Source organism: Artemia sp. Qi Xiang Cuo, chromosome 13 (genome assembly GCF_049724085.1).
Source record: "Artemia sp. Qi Xiang Cuo chromosome 13, ASM4972408v1, whole genome shotgun sequence".
In the NCBI taxonomy this organism is placed as follows: Eukaryota; Metazoa; Arthropoda; class Branchiopoda; order Anostraca; family Artemiidae; genus Artemia; species Artemia sp. Qi Xiang Cuo.
The window spans coordinates 22105298-22114714 of NC_142806.1; the positions used below are offsets into that span (position 1 = coordinate 22105298).

Consider the following 9417-nt stretch of genomic DNA (forward strand, 5'->3'; position numbering starts at 1 on the left):
TTTGTTAAAACAAGACACAGTATGTGGCATATAGGCTCAATTGTCGTTAGGGACAACTCATTATTTGTTAGTACTATCAACCTAAAATAGCTGATAACAGCAAGTTTATCCTCTAAAAAATTGTTATGTTACATAAAAAGAACCAAAATTCTTGCCCGTGCTACAATTGCAGCAATGAAAATTACTTATAATTTTGTGTTAGCCTTTGTCTGGAAACGAAAATTATAACAGTTCATTCTAGTTAATGATAATTGAGTACTGAAAAAGACTTACCATGTGTAGTCTATGTGTTTCATAACTGGCATACAATCTCCCCAATAGTTTGTGTTAAAGGGATTCTCAGCTTGTTCAGTGGAATTTTAGCGTTAAACCATTAAAATCTAAAATCAAAAGGCGGGTATTACATATTTGGTACGAGTTATTTGATTTCCCACAAAGTTGACACATGATGATCTTTGAAGTCACTAGTTGCAATTTTGAGGCCTTAACTGTTAAGGTTGTGACAAAAGGATTCCATTTTCAACCAAATTGTACATGCAAAGATTTTTTAACCTACTTATTAGAAATGTAAGACTAATATTTGACTGTATCACCCAAAAGCAAAACGTAGGGAATAACTATGAAAGTGATATTAAAAAGCAAAAACTTTTATTGTAGTTATATTATACGAAATAGAAAAGCAAGGAAATGTTCCCTCAAATTGAAATCCTTTCTACCTTTTTTTCCCTTCTAATCTGTCTTCTATCTAATCCGTTTTCTATTGTGACAGCACGAATGCACATAGTGTCTTTTGCTTAGATTAACATGCCCCTTAACATGCCCTGAAAGTTTCAAATTGATACCCTTGGCCGTTCCTGAGACAACTCAAATACACTTTTTTGACAACCTTCATGCACATAGTGTGTTTTAGCTTAATTCAACATCCTCCTCGAAATTATACGAAGTTTTCCCCGTAATACCCATGGCCTTTATACAGACCCAGGATCAAACATTTTCCAATAACACAACACTACCTATTCGTGCACAAAAGACAACTTGTATTATAAACATACGTTCACCCGGAGCCATGGGGGGGCATGTCACCCCGGGGGGGGGAGGTATTGCATCGTTTTAAAATTTCTAAAAAAAATAACATATGACAAGTTTGGTGGTAAGGGAAAGGAATAGGTGCAGAAATCAGGCTTGGGAGGGGTTAGTTGTCCTCCAATATGCTTTAACTATTAAAAAGGGAACTAGAACTTTCAATTTTCAGTCGAATAAGCCCTTTCCAAAGTTTCTATGACACTTTGTTCCATACGAAATGGCCTTTTCGAAAAGTAATACATTTAAGACTTGATTAGTGCTTTTGCGCTCCCTGTAGAAGAAAGGGTAATACCCTTTGGACAGGTTAAACGTTTCTTCAAAATTGGGAGCAACTAACAGTACTATTTACCATGGATGAAGACTTCAAATACGACCTTTTATCTCAGTTAAAGAATCCACATAGAAAACCATAAATTCAGCTTAAGTTTACGAGCTGAATTGTAGCATTCGAGGATTCGGGGAAAGGGGGCAATTGGCCCCCTCCCCAAGATTTTTGGTGCCTTCATTCCTTATTTCTTATTATGCTTGTAACTCTTCTTTTAGAGTCAATTTGGTGAATTATTGGCGTCCTTGTCACATTGCCCCCCTTCCCAAGATTTAGCTTATTGGTGCCCTAGTGACATTGGCCCCCAACAGAAGATTTTGCACTAGATCCGCCTCTGGCTTGTAGTTGTAGTTTAAATTTTCTGCTAAATTATAACGAAATTTCAAACTGTGCATGCAGCAAAACCTCTAACGTATGTTTTTTTTTAGCTCAAGTGTAAAGCTTCAAATCCATTTAATACCATGTTCACTAAGTTCATATAATAGACGTCCTAAGAGTATTAATAGTATAGACGATATTTTCAGCTTCCTTACTATGCATGAGCCTATTGTTCTAAGAAGGCCTCCTTCTCTACTTTTTACATATTTTATACAAGTGGTTCAAAATATTTAAGAGAATAAATTTACCTCTCTTCAGATTATAATTTGTATTCATTTCACTTGCCTTTGACAGTAACAACAAAATATTCAATTTCAAAATTCTCCGATTTTCTATTTTTAAACTTTAATATCTGCACTTTTTTCGTCATAGTTCTGACTTTGTTCGCTAACACTGTTAGTTTAAGCTCCATATTTTTTTTTTTTGTTAAAGTTTGCAGGAAAGCTTCAAAAAGCACTTAATGCACTTAACAACTATTATTGCTAACAACTCATTGCAGCACCAAGCCGCTAACTGAGGCCAACACAGCAACGCACGCTCTTCCTCCATCCCAATCTATTCAAAGCCTTCCTTTTTACACCCTCCCATGAAGTTCCCCTTTCCTTGAATCTTTCTTTATGACGTACTCCCACCCAAGATGAGGACGACCTGATTTCCATTTTGTCCAAGACCCTTGGCCGAAAAAAATAATCTTTGGCAATCTGGCATCCTTCATCAGCACAACTCGCCCTGGCCATCTCATCCTTTCTTTCATTATAGCCCTAGAGAGTGGTATTGAACCACATTTTTCGTACCGCCTATTTTTTTAGATACGGTCACTCAGCCGGGTACCCAGAACAATCCTTAAACAATTTCTCTGGAAAACATCTAGCCAATAGTCATCCGGTGTTCGAAGCGCCCATGCTTCAGCCATATTTGACTACTCTCATCGCTGTAAGAAATTTGCTGTGTAAGAAATTATTTATTTGCTCATCGCTGTAGCTTTTAATATTCTAATTTTGGTTTGCAGACTTATCTTCCTATTCTTCCAAACTTTGGTAAGGAGTGACTCAGCTCAATATTAACCGAAACTTTAAAAACAGAATTTTGATGTCAATAGATACATCAATAACATCAGGTTATTGTGCTGATTTCAAATATATAAAATTCATCAAGTTTAGTCGTATCTATCAAAAGTTGCGAGCCTGAGAAGACTTGCCTGATTTTTGAAATAGGGGAGAAACACACCCTAAAATTTAAAGAATCTTAATGAAAATTATATCATCAGATCCAATGCACCAGGGGTGATTGTATCAAAAAATTGTACTAGAAGATCGGGAGAGGTTTCGAGAACGGTAAGTAAAGGTTCTAGTACCCTTTTTAAGTGACCAAAAAGATTGGAGGGCAACTGGCCCCCTCTCACGCCCTGTTTTTCTCCGAAGCTATCTGATAAAAATTTTGAGATAGTCATTTTGTTTATTATAGTTGTCAAATCCAATAACTATGTCTTTAAGGGAGTGGCCTAAATCTAATGAAATTTGCCCATTGTCTGCTTATAGTATTTGTTATTGGGAAGCATACACTTTTTTCGGGGGAGTGGGGGAGTCTGCTTGGGTTGGTTTTCAATTGAGAGGATTTTTATTGGGGAGGAAAATTTCTGGAGATGAATTTTTCAAGAGAAATTTTATACTGGGAGATTTGACACATTTCATATACAAAATTCTTATTAGTTGTCTTACGTTATCTTTTCCACTTTAATTTTGCACGTGGAGATGTTTCAGGGGCTATTTTTCACAAGTTTGGATTTCCAGGAAAAAATGCCATGGAAAGGGACATTTCCAGAGTGATTGAGAAACCGATTAGAAATTATTTTTTTTCAAATGGGAGTATGCTACGGAAAATTTTTCCGGCTGAATCATCCAGAAATAAATTTTACGGAGAGGGGATTTTCAGCAAAGAAGGAGCCGTCTGGAGGGAATTTCCACTCTATGTGGGATAAAATTCCCTCGAAGGAGTTCCCATTGAGGGGAGGGGGGACATTTCATGGAGGGTGACCCATATTTACTGGCATTATTAGAAAAACAATCAGAAATTAGGTAAAAACTATATTTTTTAACTGAAAGTAACGAGCAGCATTAAAACTCAAAAGGGCATAAATTATTCCTTACATGAAGGGTTGCACCCTTCTCAATACCTTACTCCTTAAGCTAAAATTTAACTGTTTATCCGACTTGGCTGATTTCAGTCCTTATACTCTGGTATTTTTACATTGAGCCAAATTTGAACCTCAAAAGGAACAAAATGATTCTGTCTCCTCTCCTCAACGTCTCGCTCTTTACATTAAAGTTTGACTCTTTGCAGTGTTGCCACACTGGCCTGGAAGAATTTGCTAAATCTAAGATGAAAATTTTTGCTAAATCGCATCTGTGTTTACTAAATGCTCCAAAAATATTTTTCGCACACCGTCGAGCATCGATTTTACTGTAGGAGGATAATTAATAGGATTTTAATATTATTTTTTCCCTTTTTTCTCTCTCTCTGTCTTTTTCTCTTTTCTTTCGTTTTCCTTCAAATAAACCTACTGCTATCGCTTGTGAGTCGATTTTAAAAAAAATAAAATTATATATGTCGCTGCATAGACTGCCAACATTGATTCGTAGGAGTTACGGGAAGTGAAATATTTCTTTTCAAAGAGTGTGGAGCTACTTCTAATTGGTTGAGGGTAGGCTTGGGCTTGTGCAGTACAGAATTAATATCCACCTCGAAGGTTTTCTTTTTTATGACTCCTTCGTAAGTCTGTAACTAGACTATTTTCATTCCATGCGGGTCGGTCTCAACAATCAGAGAATGAGAAACCTCAACCCGCTGTGAATATTCACCGGTCAGTAAACTACTGGTCTTATTGTTCAAATCCCTTCTCGCAGACTTGACCGAGTCGGACAACAGTTTTGCGTTTGCGCCTGTAAGAAGTAAATTCAAAAGGGCAACAGTTGTCTCACCTCTCCTACAGTATCTTACTCAGAGAAAAGATTCTACCAGAAAAAAATTGTGAGAGAGACCCCACGTAGTAAGCCTTGTGTGTACTTGACATATTTTTATTGCCATCCCCTTACGGGATGCTGTCTTGACACCGACGAAGCACTCAAGAGCGTTGAATGCATCGATCGTTTTGTTGCTTTTTGCAGCTCCGTATATTACACAGTAGTTTACTATCTGAGTAGATTGCAGTTTACTGCTATTGGTAGCTTTTGGTGCCTGACAAACAAGAAACTGCCTTCAAGACAATATTTCAGATGATTCTAGCATTGTTTTGAGCCGAAAACTTCTTTTTGATGATGAACTTCCGACATAAAACTATTTCTTTTTGTACCTAGAGATTACCATCCTTACAGGAACTTTATTTATTAAAATGATTAATCAATTGTTAGAGTGAATCGCAAATCAACCTTAGCAAGCACATGAAAATCTTCGAATACAGGATAAAAAAGACAACTCCTCCGGTAGTTTCCAGAAGACAAAAAAAAAATGTCAACCTCCTAGATGACATGACTTAGGCGCATCCAGACACGCAATGCAAACTGGGCATAGTAGTCAATATGACATCTTTTTCCCAGTTATATGCCTGGACGAACCTTCACTCACATTCGGTATTTCAACAAGGTTGTTATCATTTCAAGTGTTCCAAGAAATGATCAGAGAAAAGAAAACAATCTGAACTGTTCCTCAGTATCCTTAAAACCTATAACCTCCTCCTAAAAAGTTAAAGAAGGTTTTCTTGATCTCCACCTTGATATTGCTTCAGGTTTTCAAAGCTTCACGTGATATACTGATGGTGATGAAGAGGTGGGAAGGATTGAAACTGAAGCCATATAATAAAAAACATTAATTTAGACAGGGAAAAATTTTCAAATTTTGTTCATAAGAATTAAACTGGCACAAAAATAATTTAATATATTTTTTTTTCATATTTCAGGTAAATGTGCTAAAGAACTTACTAGATTGAAACCTTGTCCAGAAATTTACTAAATTTTACCTCGATTTACTAGATTTACTCAATTTGACCTCGATTTACTAAATTTACTAACTCGGGTTCGTTTTTATTAAATTTATTAAAATTTTACTAAGTGTGGAAACCATAACTTTTCGTCACAACTCTACTTTCTTAAATATAAAAAAAAATTAGCGTAAAAAAAGGGGCTTTGAGGAGGGTACATCCCCTTTCATAGACGGAATAATTTCTGTTCGTTTTAAGTTGTAATATCACTGCTTAATTTCAGTTAGAGAGACTGTTTTCTTTTATTTATATTCCAACAAGACCATTCCAACCTAGAAAAGCCTTTTGAAGATGTCTTTTGTTGTGTTTCCACGCTACCTGTTTTTGTATTTGCAAAAGAAGAACCCTAGCTTGATAGAAAATAATTTGTTGCTTTTGGACAAAGAGGAAGAAACAGAGGGAAAAGAACTGTCTTCATTAGGGTTATACTTCTCGTAGGCAATGCTGCCAACTTGCAAACTTTTCGTGTGAAATGCACTCTCTTTTTTCATTGCACTCTTTCACACCAACGACCAGATTTGCGGTCTTTTTGCCCATTATTTGCTCTTTGCACTCTTTTTTGCACACTTTTATTAAATGATGATAAAAAAAAAGTAATAAGCGAAATAAAAAATTAGAATTAAACTATTTAAGCGCAAAAGATAGAACAGTTAGCCAGTATAATCTTTTTATCTATGCCTGTGCCTCTTTCTCATGTTTTCAGCCATTTAACAAGAAGTAGATCAAACCATAGATAACCAGTGAAAACCTGGTTAATTCAATCAAGTTTTATAGAAGGAAGTTGAAAGCTGTTGGGCACATTTGTTCTTCATGAAAATGGAAAAGTGAGTATGAAACATGAACTAAGGCGATATAGAAGTAGCAACCTTATTAAACCTACTAAAGTTTAATCTCAAACTGATAAAATTCTGCAAAGACTTTAGGCCTGTGCACCATTTTAAAGCGTGATTGATTCATATTTCTTGTGATAGCCATTGTTTCTGAAATAAACACCTTATCTTACCAGCCAGGGGTCCAAGAATTTGCTTTGGATGGAACCCATACTATCAAAATGATATAAAAGAGTAAGTTAGGAAAATATAGGGTAGCCTAAAATTGTAGTTTAGACTTTAGACCCTTCTTGCTACCCTGGAAAGCAGATGAGTTAGGTGAATGACACTTTCAGAAATGACTCCAGGGCCAAAAATATTCGAGCCAATTGAAAATGACAGTGAAAAATGGGCAAATAATGAGCAATTCATATTTTTGACCTATGAATAAAGCCAACATGCTACTCGATGCTCTTTTCGAATATAATAGTCGTTTCTGCCATAAATTCACTTCTACCCACCCAAATATACTAATTCAGGGTATATATTTGCGCATTGGGATGGGGTTGAGGGTAAAGTTCAAACTTACCTCTATAGTTAGAATTGTATCCTAAATCCAAATTTAACATTTCTTTGCGTCAGAAAATAACTTTACAATTCTACCCTCATAATGAGTAAATATATAACCTAGGGACTGGGAATAAAGAGAATTTACGCCAAAAGTTATTAGTATATTTGTAAAGAACATAAGAAAAGGCATCGAGCGGTATGTTTACTTTACTCATAGGTCAATAATATGAACTGCTCAATATTTAAAAAATTAACAATATAAAACCAAAAAGACAGGTATACTAAAAAAGATGATCCTTTTCCGTGGATGCTTGAATTATTTGGGCCTGTCTTATGTTTGATAAAATTTTTGAATGTGGGGCGCCATCTTAGAAATAACTTTCACAAGAGCAGGGTTCAGAACAATCAGACATCAATGCTGCAGTTTGAAGACCTACCCAAAAAATTACATGCTAATTCTATTATTGAAGCCAGCCTGAAACTTATGTCGTGGGTTGTCTTGGAAGACATTCTACAAAAATGGAGACTTTAATCCCATTGCTGAAAAATGCTTTTGGAAACTCAAAACTTTGTAAAAGCTTCAATCAGGGCAGAACTAAAACTAGTGGGATGGTAAAAGACCAGTATCCGATTGAGCAAAATTATTTAAAACTAAAACCCCCACATCTTGATACCAAAGAGAAATTGAGAAGAATTGTATATATCAATGATTAGTGAAGAATCTAAGCTATGCATCGATATAGTTATTATTAAATTATTCTAGATTAAACGCTTGAAATAATTAGTTTATTGACTTACCTCCAAGAACCTCTTTTCGGTAATACCAATTACCCTATTTTGATGTATATTTCCTTTTATTGTTTCAGGTTGTTTTACACGCATAGCAGTCGGACACCTGCCTATTCTTTTACAGAATCTTTGACAGGAATGAATCATCGTCCCAATCCCGTCCAAAAGTCTCTAATTCCGGCCACCTTCGATGTATTAGTCACTTCAAAAACTTTTCGACATTTAAACTACTCTAATTACTGTATTATACGACATAGAAATTTAATTTTTTTTTTACCATTAAATTCCTTGTGCTTTTGTGAACAAGTAGGTTGCTAATTAAAATAGTTTTGATTGTAGAGCGCTTCCTATTTTAAAATTTAGTAAGAAGTAACAAATCTGCTAACACTCGGACATATAGGAATCCCTCATTGTGCATAGTTATTACGCAACATTGCTTATTTCTGTTCATTGATTTCCTTTTATCAGCTGGCAGCCAATGAAACGAGTTTTCGTCCACCTGTTGCTATAGGCAGAACTCAGACAAGATAATTTCAAAAAAGCTAATGGTTATTAATTCATCATTTCGTCCCCTGAGAGCGGTTTTGTCGTATCTGCGACTTTTTCGGGAAGTGGAGTTAGGACTGCAATCTAACGTGAAATTTTTGCTCTATCCGATTCCGTCGACCATTGTGTTGTAGCTCAGCTAGAAGTGCCCCAATTTTAGATTTTTTGTTTATCATACCTCACATTTTGCCGTTTTGTTAAGAGAGGTTTTGTCGTACCTGATATGGGAAAATTACATGGGCATTTTGTCGTAACTCCGTCAACGTATACTTTTGAAGAAGAAAAGATTTGGTTAAAGTTTCACAATGAGACCCAAACGGACATTGTTTACATCCGCACAAGCTGCACAATATTTGCAGGAATCCAGGTACCTCATTTTTGTGCATTATGGAGATTTTTAAAGGTCAGGACCCTCTAGAGGGGGACGGAGTGGAGATAGGTACTTCAAACACCTTCCCATGACATACTTTTGCTTGTAGAGCCATCCCTTAAAGTTTTATTTTCCTAACCTAATCCCTTTCCAAGATGATTAAAAGTAGCTAAAGTAGAAGTAGAATTCTAGGCTTGTTTAGCTACTTTTTACTTTTTGCTTTTTACTTGTGACTCAGCCTCTTTAACTCTTTAGAAAACGTAGTTTTTTTTTAAGTGAAGAGGCACAAGTGTGGCTCCTTGAACTTTTCTGACTGGTATACTCAAGACTTAAGCTATAGTTTTTTGTTTGTTTTTTCTAGTGAGGAAGATCTATCTTCTGATCGAGAAAAAGGCAGTGATCCTCTCTATCGACCTGAACAAGATGCAAGCAGCCTTTCAGAAGTAAATTTCCGAGAATCTGATCAGGAAGTAGCTGAGGCTCTTCTAGAAAATGTAGATTATGATCTCTTTTC

General features: G+C 35.8%; 1 long non-coding RNA gene across 1 annotated transcript; it reads right to left on the bottom strand.

Moving 5' to 3' along the window:
• Nucleotides 1-273: 273 nt before the first annotated feature.
• On the bottom strand, nucleotides 274-8899 carry LOC148945074 (uncharacterized). The gene is made up of 2 exons (XR_016142749.1): nucleotides 8752-8899; nucleotides 274-380 (listed from the first exon to the last, which is right to left on the bottom strand). It is a non-coding gene; the product is annotated as an uncharacterized LOC148945074 (long non-coding RNA).
• Nucleotides 8900-9417: the final 518 nt, after the last annotated feature.